Genomic DNA, 24,649 nt, shown 5'->3' with positions numbered 1-24,649 from the left:
TGTAGATGGTAAACTCTTTGAGGGCAGGGATTATGTTTGGACATTGATATGTGTGCCAAGTTTCCAGTACAAGGTTGTATACACAGTGGACTCAATAAATACTCACTGACTAGCTGTTGAAAAATTTGATGAGCCTCCCAAAGTGTTTATCATAGTCTGAGTAGTTTATGTATTAGTTAAATCTGACTCAGTAATTGGCAGTCCTTGGGTTTCAAGTGGTGATGGAATACTAGCTTGCCTCTCACTAACGTCAAGAAAGTACCTAATAGAAGTCTCATGACACAGCCTAATGACAGAGGTTCTATTTGGCTTTGTAGCACCTAGAAATACAAGTGTAAAAGCAGTTGTAAAACAGATTCTTTAAAATATTTCTAAAAGTTCTGAGCACTTCACTTTTGTGGCTATTTGGCTAGTTGGTTGATCTCTACAACTTCAGTAATGGTTATAGTCATTGCTGTAATTCGCAGGCACCTCTATGGTCCAGACCCTTCCTTAGGTGCTTTACTTCTTTTCTGTTTTCTTATACCCTCAACATGATACATATTATTGCCATTTTACAGTTAGAGAAATTGAGATGGAGAGAGGTATTAGTATATGTGCTGCCAAAGCAAGCACCAGAGAGAGGTTTGTTTGATTGATTGATTGATTGATTGATTTAATTTTTTTCAGAGAGAGGTTTTAAATTAACTTGTTCAGGATCATATATAATGGTAAATGGCTGAAGTCAGTATTTGAACATTGGTTTATTGGGGTCCAAAACTTATACGAATTTTATTAGATCTTAAAACCTCTCAGAGATGAGGATACTAAAGGGAAAACTGTACTTAAATCCAAATAATGGAGCTAGACATTACATTTTGAATAATATTGATAAATTTCATATTGCTCTTACAGTATTGCCTATAATCATAAATGGTGTCTTGCTTATTGAAATCTATAGTTTTCTGTACTTGGAATGAATATTGCTTTCAAGTGAAAAGCTCATAACATTTAAAAAAATATATTTATTTATTTTAGAGCACAGGTGGGAGGGGCAGAAGGAGAGAGGAAGAATGAGTCTTAAGCAGACTCAGCGCTGAGCATGGAGCTGAACACCGGACCCTATCTCACAACCCCAAGATCAGGACCTGAGTTGAAACCAAGAGTCAGATGCTTGACAGACTGTGCCACCCTGGTGCCCCAGGAAGCTCATAACATTTATCTATGCCATTTGTGTTATAATAATCATTACTGTTTATCTTAAATATCAGTAAATCTTTATAATAGGAATGAACTAATTATTGATAGTCCTGACTAAGATCTAAGGGCACAATGACTTTGCTGAAGAAAGCAGATTTTAGTAAGACCCATTCCTAAAAAATTGTAGTATAGGTTATCAGTGTATAGTTAATGGAAAACATGATGATTTTCCTAGTGCTATATTTAGGTGATATGATGAAATAAGTAACTTATTGGCAATGAGAGGGAAGCATTATCTAGGAAGCAAATTTATGAGGTATACTTTAGCTCCAAAAATAAAAAGCATTCCTCGTACAAAAGAAAGCTGTTTTACTTCCTTCCTGTTTGGCAAAGAATGCCCTAGTATCACAACTTCCTCTATGAGAAAGAAGATGGATGTAGCACAGCCAGCTCTTCAGGTAAACCTACTCAGATCTCTTGTGGATGAGTAATTTCTTGAATGTTCTGAAAACAAAACCAGAGTGCTGCTTTAGAGAGTTCTATAGGGATTGAGAGAAGTGTTTGGGATTTCTGGGAGTTGGTTTAATAGTTTCATAGGCAATGCTTCCTGGGCTTGGTGAAGATTTTGTGATGTCTTTAAAACAGTGCATTAAACAGCCCTTGAGCCCTTGTAAACAAGTTCAGTCTCCAAATCTAGAGACTTTCTTTTCAACCACATGGTGCCTTGACTTCAAGAGGAAACTAGACTCAATAACTACACAAACACAGTTTACCAAGAGTAGGTTTTACATGAGGCATACCTCTAGATTATTTCTCAGCGTGGTGCCTCATCCTCCCTATGTTGTGCATCATGTGGACGTATTTTTCTCTCTAGAAAGTATGTATGTACTTTTCAATACTTTGGACAGTTCATTATTAACTAAAGAGGGCCATATTCAAAACAGTATTTCTTCAGGCTTATTCTATAAAAGTTATAATCATCTATTTAACTGAGTTTCTGGCTGCCTTAATATTATACCCCAGCAAAAAAAAAAAAAAAAAAAAAAAAAAAAAAATATTATACCCCAGCAGGGCCGTGTTTCATCAGAATCAGTTTAGGGTTTAGTTCAATCCTGAGACCTACTGATTTCTTTTACTATCTTGGTTCCTATCTGGAAAGCTTTCAAGACCGCCAGCTGTGTGGCCTGTTTGAAAGCAGGAGGCTTGTGGCAGGAATGTGGGTTTGCCCTATTAGTGTTGCAAAATCACTTCTTATGTAGAGAGTCTTGCTTTTCTCTTGCCTTCTGTCTGGTTTTAGATTATTTTTCTTGTGGTTTTGGTTTGTGAGTGTGTACTCATGGCTTTCATTTCCTTTATTTCTTTCCCTTCCTTCACACAGACAATGAGAAGGGAATAACTTTGAGATATTTTTGTATTTGTTTACATTGCTAAGTTATATAGGCAACTTCCCTTTTATCTTATAGAAAATAAACCCAGGATGGCTAAAAATATTTTAAATCAATGATTATAACTTATAACTTATGTTCTCAACAATTCTTTCATTGTTTGGTTTAAATATAACTATTGGTAATATGGTTATAATTTAGAAGGTGTGTACATTAAAGAATTTACCCACAATGGCACCATCCTCACATAACCACTTTTAGTATTTTAGTGTATTTTCTTTTAGGTTTCTAAGAGATTATTCTGTTTGTTTTGTTTTTTAAGTGCTTTTACTGGGGATGAAATTCATACATTGGAATTTTACCTCATTTTCTCAACCCTTTCTTTTCCTTAGAGGTGTTCGGTGCCCAAAGAAATAGCTAAACTATAGGAAGAAGAGATCACAGATGAAAGTACTTTTACATTTACAAGTTGGATTATCAGTCCTTTATAATCAGTGTCAAGTATCTTACCTGATTTCTAATAAGATATGATCACAAAGTGATTACAAAGCACAATGCACTGTCTTCTTTAGCACTTCAGAACTTATTCACTTACTAGTATTTCATTGAACATGCTGGAGATTTCGGCATCAAAAGGCATCCTATGTTGTGTAGGAGTGACTAGTGTCAGTCCATGTAGGCTTTATCATTTCTGCACTCCTTTTGGTTAAAAGGAATGGTTACTTGAAGGAAATGTCCTCTGGACAGCATTGATTACTGACCAGACCTACATTTCTGTAATCTATCTGAAGAGAGCTCATCAGTGAGAAATGGTTAAATTCTCAAAGTTAGAAGGCATATCATTGGAAATACAGCCAAGAAAGGCAATGGTCTTTTTTACATACAAATACAATTTTTGTATCCTAAAAAAAACCCAAAAACTTAACTACTGATGAATAATTTCAGAAAGCTTAAATGTTAATCTTCTTCATTAAGCTTATTTTTTTAACTTATATTTTACACTTAGGAAATGTATACTGCTTGCTTACATATTCAAAGAACATTTCAAAGCCCTCACTTCCCAGTGTTATACTTGAAAATGACCTAAAGGTGAATAAATGGTCCATTTTAGCAATGTGCTCATAGAGGCCAGTTTTGCTGTGGAGTTTGGGTAGTTTTCATCTTTTTGTTGTGACCTTCTAAAAAATGCTGTTAGTTGTTATTTCTCTTTTCTTTGGGGAGGGGGGAAGGGTGGATCACATATTATATTTTTTATTTTCACAGCCTGCTTTTTACATCTGCCAATACGCTGCAACCATCTTTCCAAGTCAATAAACATTTATTCCTCTAGTTATTGTTTTTTTAAACTGTTTTAATATTTATTATTTAATGTTAATAATCATAATATGTGAGCACATTTTTACTTTTGCCATTTTATAAGTGAATCTTGATTTTTAGACTTGTTCATCTTCCTCAATCTAGCACTTGAAGCCTAAACTCATTTGCAGAAAGGTGGCTTTTACCCCATAGCTGAAAATAGGATAACTATAGGTTGGTGATGCATACTATACTTTGATAGTTTTTGTGAGACTTTTTGTGGTATTCTATGCTTTATTTTAAAATATGACTTGTTCATGTATTTGTGGACAAGGAAGTGGCTTTTGAAATTTACTCTGTATCTGAGAATTACCTTCCACATTCTAAAATGGACGCAAGAGAAGTGGGTAGGGGTGTGTGTGGGGGGACACTTGTGTAAACATTTAAGGAGTAGGAAGAACAGAAATATCAAAAATTTTTTAGGCAACCCTGACTGCTTCTATTCCTAAAAAAGATTTTTTTTGCTGTAACTTTAAAAATGAATACATAACTTATTCTGCTGTAATTTCTTTCATTTTAAAACATGTTTAATTTGTGAATTACATAAGCATTAAATTTCATGTATATGAGGGGAAGAGTGAGGTTTAAGACTAGAACCCACAGTCTCTTATTTTCTCAAAATAGCTCTCTTCACTCTGCCATGTTACCACTATTACCAGTGACAAGTCATACCTCTTTGCCTGAAGTGGTGAGTTCTACCACTTTTAAAATACCATTACTAAAAACAGCTCGAGTTCCTAAGCTGCCTTAGATTTCCAAAAGCATTTGAAAGTATTTTTGGACCTGCTAAACATCATTAGATGGAAGTAAGAAGAAAGTGTATTTGGTTAATTTGTATTAGAGAATTCATAGTTGTCTGGACGAAGGGTTAGAAATGTCTCATTCCTTTGGGACTCAAATTCATCAAGTGCTATAAAATCAGGAGCGGAAGATACATTCAGATTAGCTAATTAGCCTTTGCCTTAGAGTTTGCTATTTTCTAAATAGGGCAGAAACCACACTTATAGTTGCTTCCATGTTACCGTTAGGTTCACTGGGCCCAGTGATTAAGTAATTTGACTCACCCTTTACTTGTAAATGTTAGCTTCCAATTTTAGATATAAATCCTTATAATATTTGAAGATTGGTTCAAAAATTATTGCTGTAATGAATATTTTCCCCTGATTACATGTCTTTGCTAATACCTGTTCAAAATGTATGCTTCTATCTGAATTATGGTCTCCTCTTAGGTTCTTCAGTGTCAGTTCTGGGTAATTGATGGAGCATGACTACGGGGTGAAACGTTTTCATATGATGCCATTTGTGTTACAGAGAGTACACTTTATGATTATGAGAAGATTTTTACAGTAGTTCCTCTATTCCAAGTTGCTATTTATTGTAAAGTACAGTATCGGATTAGCAACTTTCCAGGAAAAATAAAAAGAAACACTGTCACATTAAATGTACACTTGTAAGATACTTTACCATTTCAGAAAGTATGAAAATATATATATGCTGGGAAAGTAAGGGAAAATTGTGGTAATTTTGTTTTGCTTAGCAAATGATTTTCTCTAAAAAAAAAAAAAAAATGTATGGAAGTATTTTCTAAGATGTGTTCATTGGAATAAAAGTGCCTTAGAGTGTGAGCTGGTATTTTTTAAATGTCTGAAATGTATATTGAGCAACACATTTGCGAAATGGCACACGAAACTGAAAAGCTGGTGTGCATTGTTAATCTACATATATTTTCAAATTTTATTTTACCACGGAACCTTTTTGTCAAGGAATATACGTCAATTTAGAAAACTTTGATATATGGCAGTATTTTTATAGCACATTTAAGCCTCTGGGATTTTCTTGAAAATAATTTTGAGACATAAAGGCCCCAAATTATGTTATCCTAGGGAATTTAAGATACAGGATATTAAAATTTAAAGAAACAATGTAGCCACTCAAAAATAGCACCATATTTTTTTCTTTCTTACTGGTATGTAATTTATTTTGTAGTTTAAAAAGTGGCTTTTTCTGGAAGTTTAAGCAAAGCTGGGAGTCAGAAGATCTAATTTCTAGGCCTTTTTTCCCCTTTTTTGGCTGAGTGACTTTAATCAAATCACAATTTCACTGAACCTTCCTTTTGACATTTGTCTAATGCACATAATAATTACATACTCAGGGATCCCTGGGTGGCACAGCGGTTTAGCGCCTGCCTTTGGCCCAGGGCACGATCCTGGAGACCTGGGATCAAGTCCCACGTTGGGCTCCTGGTGCATGGAGCCTGCTTCTCCCTCTGCCTGTGTCTCTGCCTCTCTCTCTCTCTCTCTCTCTGTGTGATTATCATAAATAAAAATTAAAATAAAAAAAATTAAAATAATTACATACTCAGAGTCCACCTCACAGAATTGTTGTCAAGATAAAATAAGAGAAAAATAATCTATCTGTAGGTATTTGAAACTTGTAGAGCTTAATGTAAGATTAGGGAAATGGTTGTGCCTTAATATTAGGCAAGTAGAAGATGTGGGTGTCTTCAAATCCTATTTATTTAGACTAATGGCCCTTTACTTGAGGACAGTAGAATTTTTTAGGGCTAAAGTGGGATTGAGATAATTATGCCACTCTCTCTTTCTTTCACTGAGGAACTGAAGCCAGGAGATGTTAAGTGATTGGCCTTGAATCTCATAGGGAAGTCTAGGAGGATGGCCTGGTCTCCTGATACGTGGTTTCATTCCGTGCTAACCTCCAGAGCAGTCTAGAAAAGAGAAACAGTGAGCCAACTGTCCAGTCAGATATTCTTTTTTTTTTTTTTTTAAGATTTTATTTATTCATGAGAGACACACACACACACACAGGCAGAGGGAGAAGCAGGCTCCATGCAGGGAGCCCGATGTGGGACTCAATCCTTGGACTCTAGGATCACACCCTGAGCAGAAGGCAGGTGCCCAACCATTGAGCCACACAGGTGTCCCAAGTCAGATATTCTAGAGTATCTTCTTCCCAGATATTGTTACTTTTTATAATGAAATGTTAGTATTATAATTTTTAAGTTCCTAATTATATTCTTGTTCACTACTGTGTTTTGACTTTCATAGTATATTTTGGCAAAAATATTAAGAAATTACTTTTTGGCAGTAGATTTTTTTTCTTTTGTGTCATGTTTTTAAAAGGAAATTCTGACAAATTACTGTGTAATGTGCTAAAACTAAAATGATGAGAGAAAAGATAAACATGGGCCATTTATATTTTAAGTGAGTGTTTGTCACACCTTTAGAATTTTGACATTAGAGCACAAAGAATTTGTTAATATATCCTACCTCCACCATACCTCTTTCAGTGTTTTACCGAGAAAATGAGAAGGTATGTTTCTTTGTGACCACTTTTGAAAACATCATCCTTTTCTCTTTGCCTCAAATATTTACCAAAACAGAAAATAGCATTGCTTATTTTTATTACACTTAAAAAATTACTGGGGAATAAATGCATTATCAGTCCATACATATTTGCTGAGTACCCTTTACAGAGGCAGTTTGTTAGGTGCTGATGATCTTAAGACATGCTATGGTCTTTGGGCCAGGAAGGAGGACTTGAACATGCTTATTTACTGTTGCATTCTTTTACAACATGAGATCAAACATTTTCCTGTATTTAAAAATACCTAGTTAAAAAAACCCAAAAAACTGGTAAAATAATTTTCCCTATTTGTGTTCTTTTTGCCCTCCTGTGAAATTTGAATAGAGAAATCCTGTAAATAGAAAAAGTGTGAATAATTTTAGAACCCTGAGAATAATATGAAAGGTGAAATTGTCTATGCTTTAATAAAAGGAGCAGTGAAAATTATTTTAGTCACTGGAATAGTAAGTGTGTTTGTTTAAACTGTAGCACACCTAGACAGAAATAAATCTTGTTAAAACAACTTACTACTGACCTTACTTGTTTTGCCCATTTTGGGTCCCCAAATCTCAACTGCAGTAAAGTAGAAAAGGCCTACCCGGCATCTTTGTAATAATATCTCTAAAGGTTCTTTAACCTGATACTTGATGAAGAAAAAATAAAAAAGGATTAGTTACACATGCCTTGAATTTATAGTCTGAAATGAGAATCCAAACATTTTATTATATACTATAGTTAACGAAGGCATGCTGAGATATTACAAACTGCAAATGACCTTTTGTGGGATTTTGATTCAATCTTCACTTCCTTTTCTTAGAGGAACTCCAACCCCAAGTCACTCTGAGATTGGTCTGCATATATTGGTTGTATCTGAATTGTTGATTGTGTTATTTTTGTGAAAAACATTAAAAAGTATACAGAAAGACACTATTATACAGAATATTTTCTAGTCTGTAAGTTCCTTGAAGTCAGAACCTTTTTTTAAAGCATTTCCAGAGCCTGTGTATATCCCTATTTATAGGTCCTAGTATTATAAATATTTGTTGGGTAAGTGAATAAATGGATTTATATTTATCTTATGTACCATAATCCTCTTTTGTGTTGGATACCGTTCTGGTTTCTAGCTAGTCTTCCTGAGATGTTTCCTTTTTTCTTTAAAGTCTTTATTACTATTTATGAAAAGCTGTTAGTTTTTATTCTAGTTACCTGTTGCTTAAACAACTTACTATGATATCATAATTCTGTGGGTTAGGAATTTGGACAGAGCATAGCAGAGATGGCTTGTTTCTGTGGTGTATGGAGTCTCAGCTGAGAGGCTCAGGAACTCTTCTTAGTAGCTGGAATGGATTGGGGCTGGCTGAGCATATATTTTTCCTATGGCCTCTTCACATAGCTAGGTTGGGCTTCCTCCTGGTATGGTGGCTTCAAGGTAGTCAGACATATGTAGTGGCTCAGACTCCAAGATAAAGGGTTCCAAAGTCCTATTGCTGCAAAGTTCAAAGCTCAGAAGTTCCAGAATATTACTTTTGCTGCAGTCTGTTAGGCCAGTCACTAAGGCAGCCCCAGGGAGGGCAGTTATACTTCATTTTTCAGTAGCAGTGGCAAAAAGTTTATTGCTGTCATTAGTCTTCCACAGTTTCTATCCTTTATATATATATTACTTGTCATTGTTATTATTAACCTTATTAGGCTGTGGTTTTATTTTAGAACGTTCAGCATAATAATGTCCATGTCCACTGTTTAGTATTCAGGGATCTGATGATAGCTGTTTTGTCCCTCTCTCCATGCTGTGTTGTGGCTTGACTGCCCAGAGTGCTCTTTGTCCTAGACCTGCGTGAGGGAGGAGTGTTAAACATTTCTTTGGGTAGAAACAAGAACTTTTTGGTTGGAAGTTCATGCTGAAAGTGAACTTTTTCCATGGTGCCAGAGGGGAGTACCTATATTTGTGTTTCTCTCTGTGTGTGTGTGCATGCGTGTGTGTGCACACATGCATGTGGATTAATACAGCATTTCATAATAGATGAGCCAGTAATGGTACCTAGAAATTTTGATTTTGTGTACTACTGAAAATTTCCCCCCAAATCTAGGGAACTGACAGAGGACTGTCAGATTTTGAATTTTGTCAAGTCATTACATGGGGAAAAAAAAATGACCATCAGCGACAACCACCATTTCAGAAAATGTAAGGAAAACTTAACCCCAGAATATAGTAAGCTCATAATCTAATAATAAAGGAGAATCTTCAAATTTAATAAAATTTAGCTTTATAGAAAAATAAAGCTCTACATTTTTTCTTCATTTAGGCTTTTTAAAAAGATTGATTGATTGATTGATTTATGAGAGAGGCAGAGACACAGGCAGAGGGAGAAGCAGGCTCCATGCCTGGAGCCCGATGCAGGACTCGATCCTGGGACTCCAGGATCGCACCCTGGGCCAAAGGCAGGCGCCAAACTGCTGAGCCACCCAGGGATCCCCCTCTTCATTTAGGTTTAAACCTAGAAAAACTTTGTTCTTGAGCCAAACTCAGACGTTTCATGAACCACGCTGGTAGGGCCTTATTTCGATTTGTCAGGGGAGAGAAAGAGAGAGAGACACAGAGAGAGAGAGAGAACAAGCAAGGGGAGCTTCAGAAGGAGAGGGAAAAGCAGACTCCCCACTGAGCAGGGAGCCAGATGTGGGGTTCAATCCCAGGGATTATGGGATCATGATCGGAGCCGAAGGCACACTTAACCCACTGAGCCACCCAGGCGCCCCTTGTCTCAGCTTAAAATTTTTTTCTTCACGCCTGCCTTTTATCCTATAATATTAGTATTTCTTCCATTTTCTTTGCTTATATAGGCATAACAGGCCAATGATTGAATAATCTTGTTAGTGACACATTTTGAGCAACTCACTGGGTTGTACTGAGTGAATTTGTTGGGTGAATGATGCTTGTGGCTGTTTTTGTAATAGCAGGATATTAGAAAGCATCTTCTTGATGCTTTGATACCAAATTTGATACCAAATCATTCTCTCCTGGGTTGAGAGGAAGGTGGTGGGTGGAGCCAGAGTGCAGAGGAGTAGAGCCTGGCAGAATGGAACAAGATGGAAACAACAGGGAAAAGAGGAGGGCTTGAATTCAGAAAGATATAGATTCCATTACTAGTTCTTCCTCTTGGTTTAACTTCAGGAAATCACTTAACTTCTTTGACTTTCAGTTTCCTCACTTGCAAAATGGAATTGATAGATGCCATGGGGGTGAAACCTATTTATGGGAAATAGTAAAAATAATGCTTGTAAAACTTGTATTATAGCAACTAATACAATAATAACAAAAGGTAGCTCTCCTTGTTATTCTGTATATTTAGGATGTTAGAAAGTTCATTTCCAGATCTTTCAAATTTTATTTATATTTTGTATTGTTAGATATTTTCTCTACATGTTCTAGATTGACAACTAAGTTACAAACCTCTCATACCTTTTAGTGTACGTAATGCCCTTCTGTGATGCAAAGGTTGACACAGATTTGATGATGATTTCCATAGCAATTACTTAAGATATGATGGGAAGGCCAGTGTCTTTATGGTAGTATTTGTTTCGAGGTTCATAGAAACTTCTTTAGTCAGAGGATGATAGAAATACTATTGTCAGCAGAGGTACTAATCTCTTTGAATGTCAGTTTCCAATCTTTAAAAAATGATAGTTAAAATAGCTTATTTTCAAGTTTCTTACAGAGCTAAACTTTTATTCAAAATGGTACTTTTGCCATAGGACCCCATTTTCTCCAGTATTCCTCAGTGTTTTTGTCAGAGCCTAGACATAGGCTAAAGTAGCCTAGACATAGGCTAGGTAAAGTTAAAAATTGCATTTTAAATTTTTTAACAAAACGAGAAACTCTGCATAGGCCCACACAATAAATCAAATTGCAAATGAAATACCTTTTTTGGTAATAATTCTTCTGAGTGACAGTTGGATCCATAGGTTGACTCAGATCATACAGACAGACAATAAACATTTGACTAGGTACTAGCTGTACTCCAGGGATATGCTCTCCATTTTCCTTTTTTTTTTTTTAAGATTTTATTTATTTATTCATGAGAGACACACAGAGAGAGAGAGAGAGGCAGGGACACAGGCAGAGGGAGAAGCAGGCTCCATGCAAGGAGCCCGATGTGGGACTCGATCCTGGGTCCCCAGGATCATACCCTGGGCTGCAGGTGGCGCTAAACCGCTGTGCCACTGGGGCTGCCCGCTCTCCATTTTCCAACATACTAAGCTGCATAGCTTTTTTCTTAGTAATCTGGTGCTCATTTTTGGAATACCGTAGTCTTTCTGGAACTTTGTAAAATAACGCTACATTTATTTACCTCATATAAAATTGTAATTTTACTTTGAAAAACTTATTTGTGATGTGAAATTACAGCCATAAACATATATTATACATAAATGTGAACTCTTTTCAACTTTTGAAAAATACCATTTTATTTAAGGGTTGCTACTTTTCTCTCTTCCCTTCCCCACCTTCTTGTCTTTTACTTATTTATTTTTTGATGGATTGGTGCTTGCCTGGCAGGCAGTCAGAGTAGTAAGAAGTTAATGCCTGGAGTCAGGTGGACCTGGGTCTGACACCCAGTTCCATCACTCGTTCTTTGACTTTAGACAAATTATGTTACTTCTTGGTTATAAGACGGGTGTTCCAGAGCTTTTTAAGAAGACTCCTATCCTCCTTTTTACAATGTATGTGTGTGTGTGTGTTTTCTTTTTTTAATGAATGTTCCCTTTATTATGTTAAAAGGATGGTTAACTTACTGTGGCCAAATGCTGTTGAAAGGTGAGGCCTCCTTTAGGACAGTGACAATGACAGTCATTGGAGGAAAGAAGCCTGTCCTGAGAGGAAAAACAAACTCAGAAGGGGGCTTCTGGTGGGCAGAAAGTTTGTGCTGGTTCTTGGGAGGCTCGTTTTTGAAATGAACATTAGTTATTGAGGGCAAAGACTCTGTACTTGTCCTGGGTAGGCAGATATATAGTATTAATGTTGCTTTTGATTCAGTTGCTTACCTCTTACCACCCGCTCATACTGGGGTAAGTTTTACATACATAAGCCTATCTGCATTATCCTCAGGGGTATAGGGAAGGAGTGTAGCCTCATTTCATATTGGTTAGAGTGGTCATTGTAGCATTAATTTGGGAGAAAAACCTCAAGAGAAGGGAAGTTTCTGAAAGGAGTTCACAGTCCCATTTCCTCTCCCTACGTGAATTTCTTCCCTCTGCAGTTGATATAATATATGGAAATCCTCTACTATTCTGGTATACACAGTAGGCTTCAATAAATATTCTTATTTTAAGGAGAATGAAGGGAAACATTGCAGGCAAAGATGATCCGCATTATTGGGAGAAAAACAAATTTTAATTGTTTTACTACTACATTGTGTGTTGAGGCCTTTTATTTTGGGAAGACCGAATGATTGACAGGTTGGCATGCTCTGGTCTTGGTCAGGAGTCATCTCAGAGCCTTTTATCTTTGTTTAAGAAAGATTAATTTCTGCCCAGTTAATTAATTTTTTTCTGTTTTCTCCTTGTAATTCCATTAAAGACTATATTATCGTGTTAATTTGGGGGCCATGCTTCCTAATTAGAGCCCCAGGACTTCTGCAGGAGCATTAAAAGTCACTTGTCTGGAGGCATGTTGTTTCCTTATCAAAGGGAGATGAAACCTTACCCTTGCCCTCAAGGAGCTCACAGTCTAGAGGGGAGGATTAATTTTAGCATAAGGTAACTATAATAGTAATCATTAGCGCCTGCTCTGTCCGAATCCTTATATCCTATTCATTTGTCAGTACCTCAACTTTCTCCAGTCTGCTTTATATCTTTGTCACTCCAATGCAGCTGTTCTTAGGAAGATCAGCACTTTCTGCTTGCCAAATCAAGTAGAAACTGTATAATTCTTGGTTGCATTAAATTATTTCAACCACCCTCGCCTCCTTGGAACTATCTCCTCTTGGATTCTGTAGTACTTGTCTTTGCTGGTCTTCCTTCTGCCACTGTCTTAACCATTTCTTTGAATTTAAATGCTATATTCAGGTTAGTGACTCCACAGTATTTTTTCTACCCCTGTGCCTCCAGTGACTCCAAATTAGTAAATTTCTAGTTGTCTTCCAAATGTGAGCCGTGTACATTCATCTACATGTACGAAACTAATTTTTCTTTTAAGTCTGTCTCTGGGCAAGAATACTGTTCTTTGAAGAGTTAGTGTTTTATGATAGTTGGCTTCATTGTATTTGTCTCGGCCCATTGTGAGAGACAAAAATGAAAGGAATGATCATATGATATTTATAAAGTTGATGGGTAGGTTATATTTCACTATACCAATGATATATGTGCACCTGCCTGCAGCTTAGGAATTTTTAAAACTGATGTTACATCCTTTTGTATATATCTATTTAGAATTTTTTTTTACATTTAGTGTAGAAGTTATTAGATTATAAATCTAAATCTCTACTTGTTTTAACTTATGATTAACTGTACTGAAAGCATTTGATTAGACTGAATTAAAATAACAAGAACATCTTAAGGTTGGACTTCAATAATTTTAAGCACTGGTTCTAGAAAACTGAAGATTTCTTTAAGCAAAACCTAAAGTTTAAGAACCTTATATATGTATAATAGGCAGAATAAGTAGTTGGAGAGAATAATTACAAAGTTAATTAATGTTTATATATAAGTTACGAGCTAAATGTCATTTTAAGGGCATTTTGAGATATTGTTGACCCTTTTAAAAAAGACTTTGGAAAATGAAAGTTATTTGTTAAAGAGTTTCATTAGTTAAGAGTCATTGTCTGCAGTGGAGGTAGAGCCTTTTAAATGAAGAAAACACAAGCTATCTGAAGTATGTATAGAAGTTAGTTAACTTATAAATTATTCTTCTGTGGTATAGATGTTATTTTTAGTACCATCAACTTAATGATTGGGAAAGAATTTTACCTGACAGTCCACATTCTTTATACATTATATGATTAAGACTTGCAACACATCAAATTTGGGATTTTACTATTATAATATTTTCTAATATTTAATAAGAATATTTAGTTTCCTGTTCAGTAATCTGAAATAGTTCTCATAGTTAAGTCCTGAAAGTATGACTTCCTCTTGATGTAATATAACTTGAAACATGGTGAGTTAAAGGTATGTTTTGTGTTGAGATTTTTTATGTCTTTAAGCAAAAAGAAATCAAATTATCATGCTGGTCATTCATTGCAGGTGAACACTTGTGACTATATGTTCAGATTTGTTTGGATGGAACTGTTGAAAAATTTCAAGTGATTTGAGTAGCACTAGCTTTTTCTTCTTTCCCCATGTGCTCTCTTCAGTCCCACCAACCTTCAGTCCCACCAACTTATCTGACTGGCTTGATGACTGTGGTGGTCCTGGCTAAAAAACAAGACCAGTAATCAGTAGGACCTATGTTGAAACATGAAGTATGGCAGTTTGTAGGGCTCCCTTTGGGTAGAGTCCTCTTTCTTAGTATGTGCCATAAAACCTCAAGTTAATTGCTCTGGTTGGCAAATATATTTTCATTTGTGTGCCAGTCCTAATGTGATGATTTCCTTTGATTCGTGAGAACTTTGAGAAAACTGTGAGGCTACATTTGGGTCAAGAAAAACGAATGTCAGGATTCATTGAGAATGTCCAGCTGGGGTAGATGATGTGGGGAATATGCTTTGCTGCTCTTTTTTGTACCGTACCAGAACCAGAAGGCAGTTTTCAAGTTAATCACATTATTGCCATCATCTTTTTCATGTCAAGTTGGCAAAAATGATAGCAATATCAGAACAGTGAACTTCCATAACAGCTCATCAGGTAAGAGCATGCTTGGACTCTGCACCCAGACTCTGGGTTAGAATCCAGGCTTTACCACTGCATTACCTCTGTGACCTTGGACAAAGTGCTTCACTTGTCAGTTAAGTTTCTGTATCTACAAAATGGAGGTGATAGTAGCAATACCTACCTCATAGGGTTGTTAGGAAGATTAATATTATTATTTTTTTTAAGAATTTATGTATTTACTCATGAGAGACATAGAGAGGCAGAGACATAGGCAGAGGGAGAAGCAGGCTCCCCACGAGGAGCCTGATGTGGGACTAAATCCCAGGACCCCAGGATCACGACCTGAGCCAAAGGCAGACGTTCAACCACTGAGCCACCCAGGTACCCCTGTTAGGAAGATTAAAATGAGTGACATGTAAAGCTCTCTGCCAGAAGCATTTCATAAACTGTAGCTGTTGATGATGATGGTGACGATAGTAAACCAAAACAGCAAAATATGACTCTTCTCTCATTCTGGTAGCATAAAGTGCTCTTTTAGGTAGTATTGCAGATGTCACTTCATTTTCTTCTTATTTTGCTTCCTCTGGCTTTGTTCCTAACCCTACATTTAAAATAAATAAATAAATAAATAAATAGATAGATAGATAGATAGATAGATAGATAGATAGATAGATAGATAGATAGTATATCTTCTTTTAAACCTCCACCACCTTTTGAAAAATCATCTATGTTGTCAGCAGTCTTTTCTTGTGTGATGTAGGCTCACTTCTGATTTTTTTGCCTCAAAGTAATGATGTGTTATTCGTGCAACCAAGTTGATGCACTACTTGTCAGATGTTTACACCCTTTGCTGCTAGAACTAGCCTTTGTCCCTTACATCCCTTTACTAACACAGTAACCCTAACCATCACACTGGAAGAAAGGGAGGTACATAGAGATACATGTACATTGACATTTTTTTAGCATTTAAAAAATTTAAAAAATTCAGGCATAATTTGCATACCGTGAAATGCACCCATTTTAAGTGTATTATAGGATGAGTTTTAGTAAATGTAGACAGTTATCTATGTCTTGTGTTTCTTATACATCTTTCTTTGGCATCACCCACAATCCAGTTTTAGAATAATTCTCTCAGCCCAGAAAGTTCTCTTGTGTCCATTCCCCACTTCCATTCTCTAATGCAGGGCAGCACTAACCTGTTTTTGCCTCTGTAGTTTTTACTTTTTCTAGAAATTTCAAAATAATAGAATTATATGATATGCTATCTTGTGTCTGGCTTCCTTCATTTAGCACATGTTTTTAAGGTTCAGGTTGTTGCATCATGAGTAATTCATTTCTTGTTATTGTTGATATTTTACTGTGTTGTGTATTACATTCTAGAAAATCCATTTACCAAATGGAAATTGTTGAGTTTCCACTTTTCAGCTGTTCTAAACATAGCTGCTAGGATTGTCCTTATACAACTGCTTGTGTGATCATCTGTCCCCAGGAGAAGTGAAAATGCTCCTTGGAGTGAAATTCTTGCGTTATATGATGAGAAACTTCTGAACTGTTTCCCAAAATGGCCATACCACTGTGCATTTCCATGTCATTCGAGGTTTCTAGTTTCTTCCTGTCCTTGTCAATGTTTTATTTCATGTCTAGCATATTTTGTTTTGTTTTCTAAAGATGTTATTTATTTGTTCATGAGAGACAGTATTTATTCATGAAAGACAGAGAAAGAGAGAGGCAGAGACCTAGGCAGAAGGAGAAGCAGGCTCCCTGCAGGAACCAAATGCGGGACTTGATCCCTGGACCCAAGGATCACACCCTGAGCTGAAGGCATGCTCAAACGCTGAACCACCCAGGTGTCCCTTTTTTTTTGGTTTTAATTTATATTTTTTTGATGACTAATGATGTTTAGTACTCTTGTGTACTTTCCCCATTGTATATCTGTTTTTTTTTTTTTTTTTTTAAAGAGAGAGTGGAGAGAGGCAGAGGGGGAGAGAGAGAGAATCCTAAGCAAGCTCCATGCTACATCTCACAACCTTAAGACCATGACCTGAGCTAAAAACAAGAATCAAATGTTTGACTGGACTGAGACACCATTGTATATTTTCTATAATATTTTTAAAAATCTTTAAAGGTTTTGCCCATTTAAAAAAGTTGAATTATTTTATTTTTGAGTTATAAAAGTTCTTTATATATTCTAGATAGATATCCTCATTATTTAGCTCTTTATTTTAAATGCACGTACTTTACAGGTAATTATTTTGCCAATATTTTCTCTCCACCCGTATCTTGTGTTTTCATTTTTAAGTTATGTCTTTTGAAGAGCAGAAGTTTTAATTGTAATGGAGTTCAGTTTATCAGGTTGTTTTCTTTTATGGTCTTTTTTATTTTATATATCTGGTATAATATTTAAAAATTTTCTGCGTAATCCGTAATAATTTTCTCCAAGTTTTGTAGTTCAGTTTTTACTTTTAGATATATGATACTATCCATTTTGAGTTAATTTTTGTACATGGTACAAGGTAAAGGTTGAGTTTCTTTTTCCCTCTCCATATGTATAATAGTTTTTGGCATCATTTATTGAAAAGACTGTCTATTTCTCATTAATTACCTTGTGACCTTTGTTGAATATGATTTGATATAAATGTGTAGGCCGTTTCCTGGACTGTGTTCTCTTCTATTGTTTATCCTTATGCTAATACCCCACTGTTTTGATTATGTAACTTTATAGTAAGATTTAACATTAGGTAGTATTTTTCACCTTTTGATGTAGTTTTAAGATAGCTCTGGTTCAGACATTTCCCAGCAGTCTCCATGTTTATGTGTCTCTGGAAAGTTATGGTCAGATAAAGCCATTAGGACATTCCAGGGAAAATCAGTCCTACTTAGGGTAGGGCAGGCCTGAAGCTTCCATTTTTCATCTTTCCATTGAGTTACCTGTCAGAGCTAGCAACATTTAGCAGGATCATACTTGGTAGGATAATAATTTTAACAGCTACTGTGTACCAGGTGCTTTATATAATCATCAGATTTAATACCTCCAAGGTGCTGCAAACAGGACATTATCCTCATTTTATATTTGAGCCCACAGTAACATTTCCTAGGTCACATACTTAAGCTGCTGTTAATGATAGAAACATAATAACAGCAGCAGTATTTATATGATGAAACCAGGTTTTGAAAACTGGTCTGATGATGTTTAACCCTGCTGGTTCTTTCCACTGTTCAATATTGCCTCTTCCTCTTTTTTTTTTTTTTTTAAAGATTTATTTATTTATTTTAGAGAGGGGGTTGTGGATGGGGGAGCATAGGGAGAGAGAGTATCTTAAGCTCTGGGCTGAGGGCTGAGCATTCTCACCACCCTGAGATCATGACCTGAGCTGAAAACCAAGAACCCCAAGCTTAGCCCACTGCACCACGCAGGCGCCTCTCCATGCTGTCTTCTGATAGTGACCCATTGCTTTATGGAGAGGCAGTTTATCTTAGCAGTGGTAGTAAGAAAGAAGGTGGTATGTGTCTCTCTGGCCTTTCTTGAAAGGTTCCTGTCTTTCCTTCTGTCGCTCTGCCAGGACCAGGGTAGACTTCCTCCCGCCTGCCTCCCTTCAAATGCTCTCCTGAAAGAACTTGGTGAAAATTGACAAGACTGAAAGAAGAGTAGAGGGATGTTGCTTTGTTTCAGAATTGTTAGTGCCTGTACTTCTGCTTTAAATAGTTGAGATTTTCCCTTAGTAAACTTCCAAAACATTTTGTAATTCTGTGTTTGTATTTTATGAATATCTCTTATTTAAGATGTTACATGAAGATATCAGTTATCCATACCTTCATGTCTCATGTATCTTTCTTCAGCATGGATACGTTGGCACTTTGTCCTCATATTATCTTAGCGTATTGGTAAAAATGTACTGAATCATATAGATGAAGCAGTAATAGTTTAATATCCTCACTTCTGCTAATAATCACAACTCTTAGCTCTTGATTGTTGCATAGTGTGATGTCCTTGAGCGAATTAGTTGTTGGTATAGAATTATAATGGGCTTAAGTAGGCCAGCATCATTAATACATTTACCCAGTAGAGCTGGAAAGAATTGATGACTCCTATTACATAACAGTTTATTGCACACTGCTCACTGACTGCCACTTGAGGAAAATCCATTCGTTTTACTTATTGTGATAACATCTTATTTGCATACAGATTTTCTTTAGTTTTTCATGAATCATCTCTGACTAATACTCTAGCTGCATTTCATTACGTTCAATGATCTCCAGACTGATCAGGTCCTGGTAAAACTCAAAATGGAACTTTTTTCTATTTCCCTCCCCTTTAGACCTCTTAAATTAAAGTAATAAACATTTAATACACAGTAAATATCAGCACATATTTGTTGTTTGTGTTCTTCACGTACATCTTAGAAACAAACTTCTTTATGCAGAGGAAGTGATTCTTGGTGGATCAGAAGAAATGCTGCAGAATTTTTTGAAGTTAAACTCTTTGTTCCCAAAGGCATACACCCAGAAGAAATTTGGTGGGCAGGTGCCCTCATGATTGAAAATGTTCATTTCTTCCTTATCTACATTTGCTCTTACAAATTGTTAAGATTGCCACACACACACATATATAGCATCATTCTTGCATCTTTTACTCAAGTTTTTTTTTTTTTGATACAATTATTCAGTCACTTTTTAACTTCTGTAAACAATTATGACTTAGGTTTTTATTTTAGCAATTTCAAGCCTTTTGATTCCTGATAAACTATAAATCACAGCAAATTAAGATCGTGATGTGCATTTTATTTGTTTACTCAGGCATTTACTGTGCACTGTGTTACTGTATGCTGGGCACAGGCCTGTCCTAGGAGGGCAGTCTGGAAATAGGGATCTTGGGTCTTTGCTGCTTCTCAGCTTTCAGTGCTCCTTCTGAGACCTATTGGACAATGCAGCTATTAGAAAATATAGTAAGAATTATGGTGGGAACTCAAAATTTGTAGACTAGACACCTCCTAATTCACAATGAAATGTGGCCTTACATATTGTACATTTTTTTAAATCCAACTAGAAATAATACAACAAGTCTTCTTGATTTATCGTGTAATTTAACAGCAAGATGTTATTAATGAGTTACTTGTATATTGGTTGTAAAAATCACATCCACTCTAATGAGTCCAAGAGGATTCTGCATCTTTTTACTCATGTTTGCCTTTTTGTTTGTATTGCAGATTTCTCTTGGATTTGGCTACAAATTTATAGATCTTCTGCACTGTGTACAGGCACAGGTAAGTCAAAATTAGGCCTGTCTGTTGGGATATTTTGATTTTTAAGTAAACTCAAATATTTAAGAATTATCCTATTTATAGGTTAGCAGAGTAATGTGTAAATAAAGTGAATATAAATAAGAAACAAAATGTATACTTGTCAGCATTCTGTTTTATTATAAAAATTCTGTAGGAATGTGTTAGAAATGAATTTGAAGGTAAAATGATTTTACCTGTTTATCAGTGTTTACTTTGTATATTCGGGAAGAGTTTAAACATACCCATTGGATGAGGTGATTTATAATGTCAGAGCCTGGCAAAATGTTTACATTTCTTTTTGTATATAAATAAAAGAATTGCTTCTATTGATTTGGCAGCAAGTGGAAGCAAATGTTTTAAATTTAATGAGCAGGCTTTTCTTGTCCAACCAGTCTGAAATAGCTTCTCGGTCACTTCTTAACGCACAACCCTGATAGATTTTTATCATGGTATTTATTATCACATGATATATTTTGTTTTTTTTTTTTATAGTCTTCCCAATGAAAGTATAAGCTCCATAAACACTGAGACTATTTTTGTCTTGGTAAAAACAATATTCCTGACTTTTAGGATAGTGCCTGGTATATAGGAAAAACTGAATAAATAAAATGTTTGTTTAAAGTAATTATTGGGTAGTAAATATTAAGAATTTATTTATATTCAGAGTCATTGAACTCTGCATCTATAAATATAAACTAGAAATAATTTTTGTACTTATTTCTAAATGTGAAATTAATTTATATCAGATACTTAAAGTATATGGCTCTTCAGTGTTTTGAGAAATTACCTGTGTTGCATATTTTATGTACTAAAGAGTGCTTAATCAAGATACAGTTCGGAGGGTAATGCTTCCAATTCTGTATTTACTTTGGCTCTACCCTGGAAGGTTCTTATGATCAAGTTACGGACAAACCTGAAGCAGGTGTGAGAACTTCTTACCTCCTTATTTTATTATGCTACCATATTGGATATGTTTTGTGATATCTTTATAGAGAATGAGAGATTTGAAAATCTCTAAAAACCAAATAAGTTAAAAATTTACCACTATCACTGGATACAAAATTTAATTTTTAGATTTTTGGGTCATTTTTCTACTCTCTATACTGATGTTTGAATTTATTATCATAGAGCTGTAGGAGGATTGCCTGGCTGGCTTAGTTGGTAGTGCATGCAGCTCTTGATCTCTTGATCTTGGTCATGAGTTCAAGCCCCACATTGGGCATTGAGCTTACTTAAAAAAATAAAGATAGCTATAGGAATAAGCAGACCACTCATTTCCTTGTGTCCTTGGCAGTTTCCTTTATGTGTTCTAAGTTATTGGTTGCTATTATTGGTTTCTTGGTTTGTTTTGGCATTTTTTTTTGTTTGTTTTATTTTTTGATCCATTTTTTTTCAGGCATTGGTTTCTCCTGCCACAATGATTTTCATTTATAGAAATAATTAAGTCTGACCTTTAAGTTTTTTTTAAGTAAAATTTTATAAATTATACAGGTATTTCTTATTCACATTTAATTTTACAAGTGCAACTTGCAGAGATTCCTTTGATAACACTAATAACAGCAGCTATTACTTATTGCTCTCTTATTGTGTGCCAAGCATTATGTAAATGCTTTTCAGTTATCTTTAGAAAAACAGATAAGGAAATTGAAGCTTAGAGAGGTTAAGTGACTTTACCAAGGTCATATCAAGTAAGTGGCAATTTGCTACTCCAAAGACCTTGATCTTAACCACTGAGCTCTGTTTTATGCCTAAATAGCCCTGAATACAAGCATATTTGTGGCAGTAAGTGTAATATAGGAAAATTATGTTGATATGTGAGGACTTCAAAATTAATTTAAAAGTCAAACATTATTTTGTTTCTATTTCATTAGCAGGTCCTAATTTCTAACCTTTACTTCATTTTTTTTTTTTAAGATTTTATTTATTTATTCACGAGAGACAGAGAAGCAGAGACACAGGCAGAAGGAGAAGCAGGCTCCATGCAGGGAGCCTGATGTGGGACTCGATCCCAGGTCCCCAGGATCACGCGTTGGGCTGAAGGTGGTGCTAAACCACTGAGCCACCCGGGCTTCCCTTAACCTTTACTTCAAACTGTGAAACATGACAATTCATTTGAAATTTAATGACTACCTAAACAATTTAAAATTCCACTCTGGCACTTTGATTTCATGCTCACTTTTGGGCACAAGGGAGAGACACATGGGGTAAAGCCATTTGGATTCCTTTTTCCATTATAAATGTGGTGTGCTGTGAATCAGCATTCTTTATCCTTAAAATATTAGAAAGTTTAGTTTACAGGTAGCGTATGTAGTTTGGTAGATGAATCATTTTTCTTAGAACAGGTTGTATGAAATATAGTGATTATAGAATTACTTAGAACCCTTATCTTGAAAGATATAGTAATTTATATATCTGTCAAAAATTTTTTAATTATTTAAGAAATGACATGACTTTGAGGTTTAGCAGAGTTGGTTCAAATAGAACTTCAGCTTTCCTTATTTAGTTTATTTTCAGGGTTGAGAAAGCCATATATTGAGTCTTACATGAATAATATTGTAGACAGAATGTTCTTGAAGACAGTGTTGAATACACCTTAAAATTTTGATTTGCGAACATGATAAATTATATTTCCTCACAGTTTCCAAAAGGTTTGTGTCTATGAGTATAAATGCAAATTTCAGATTTGAGTATATAGAAAGGGAATTCTGTAGTTTGAATTGAAAAGACAAAATTTATTTAACAGACCAAATTGTGCTTTTTAATCTATAGCTACATCATTATTTCCATTCCAGTCTCACAGCTTAAGCATTTTTAAAGTTAGCCAATAAAATATTCTTAGAATTGATAGTCAAAACAGGAGCAAGCATTAGATAAATCTGTTTGACAATACAGCCTTGAAATGTAATTTTGCCTTCATTATGGAAAACTGAACTCACTGTGGAATCATTTGTATTTATTTCTTAAGTCTGTTTTCTGTGCACCAGAAGATTTGGGGTGGGAGAATGGGGCGGGGGGATTGGTGGGTGAAGAATTCTGTACACATATTAGTTAGAGCCAGACTTTTTGATGCTAATATATGGAGAGAGAAGTTCTCCAAAAGTACAATAAAGTGTAATACACTTATTATAATACTAATGTACTTTGTTGTTGTGTACTAAATACTAAAAATTTTATTAAGCATATCAAGACATAAAAGAAATTATGTCTGTATTGGCTAAGACAAGGTTGGAACATTTTAAGTGAATATTTGTTGGGTTTTGAATTCCCTCTTCATTCATAGATGTGAGATGTGTGATTGACTTAACTAGAGATGTGTAAATTCCCTTAAAGACAGAGTGGCTGGATTTGAGCTACAGATGTGAGCCTTTGAGTACGATCCACTGAAAATAGGTATTAATATAAACAAACATTGAGAATATTTAAATATATGTATTTTGCTTAGGCAAAATATGCAGACATTTAATTGTATTGCTCCTTTGTGGTGTTTCCTTGAAATGTCAGCACGGTAGGCACTGTGATCTGAAAAATAACTATTTTGACAGTTGGCAAAATGTGCTCAATTATTTAAGTATTGGAGCTGGAATCCTAACCCTAGCTCTACTGGGTAGGCTCCTCTGCTCCTAGTGAAGAGAGTGGACTGCTGATTGCAGGCTTACTGGTAGGTTGAAATTATCTTCCAGTGGGTATTATTGATACAAAGCCATCAGTGGAAACTGGATGACAGGCCAATTTTTAAAGCATTTTTAATATTCCACTTTTCCTCCTTTTTAATGTACACACTAATGTAAACAGATTGGCCTAGTTTTTCCCATAAAATTAAAATCATTCAGCACACTTAACTCTTCTTTCTCGCTCACCTCCTTCCTTTTACCTTCAGGCCATGACTCTTTCCTTCTGATTCTCCTTTCTTTTGGAAATATCTATTAATTATTCATATGGTACTAGCCTATGCTAAGTGCTCATGGAAGTAGCACTTTTAATACCCCAAATTATTAAAGTGAAAAAGGAATACAGGCTAACTACAGGCTAACTCCCTATTTCCTTGTTCAGTGTCATCACATTAAATTTTGGCTTTCTGATTTTTCTTTTAAAGAGAAAAACTGAGCATTGATTTCTGAATTATATGTCTTCCTACTAAAAATCGTTATCTCAGTGGTAGTAGAGGATAAGGCACTAGCAATGATAACAGAAGCTATCTATCATGAGTAAATGTTTTTTGTTTGTATAGGGTTCACATTGCTTTCAAAGTGCGCTCCAGGGAAGGTGCACATCGTCTGAGATAGG

At 35.4% G+C, this 24,649-nt stretch overlaps 1 protein-coding gene across 11 annotated transcripts in view; it reads left to right on the top strand.

The window, feature by feature from the left end:
* The window catches only part of NCOA2 (nuclear receptor coactivator 2), a 293,591-nt gene that overhangs the window by 77,880 nt on the left and 191,062 nt on the right, over window positions 1–24,649 (top strand). For all 11 annotated transcript variants that reach the window (XM_025477948.3, XM_049103802.1, XM_049103804.1 and 8 more), the window contains exon 2: window positions 20,291–20,347. The gene's annotated coding sequence lies outside the window, so the exon portion shown is untranslated. The remainder of the gene's footprint in view (window positions 1–20,290; window positions 20,348–24,649) is intronic.

The sequence above is a fragment of the Canis lupus genome, chromosome 29 (genome assembly GCF_003254725.2).
Source record: "Canis lupus dingo isolate Sandy chromosome 29, ASM325472v2, whole genome shotgun sequence".
Lineage (NCBI taxonomy): Eukaryota > Metazoa > Chordata > Mammalia > Carnivora > Canidae > Canis > Canis lupus.
The sequence above is the reverse complement of the archived record's forward strand: the minus strand, read 5'-3'. Positions and strand labels throughout refer to the sequence as shown.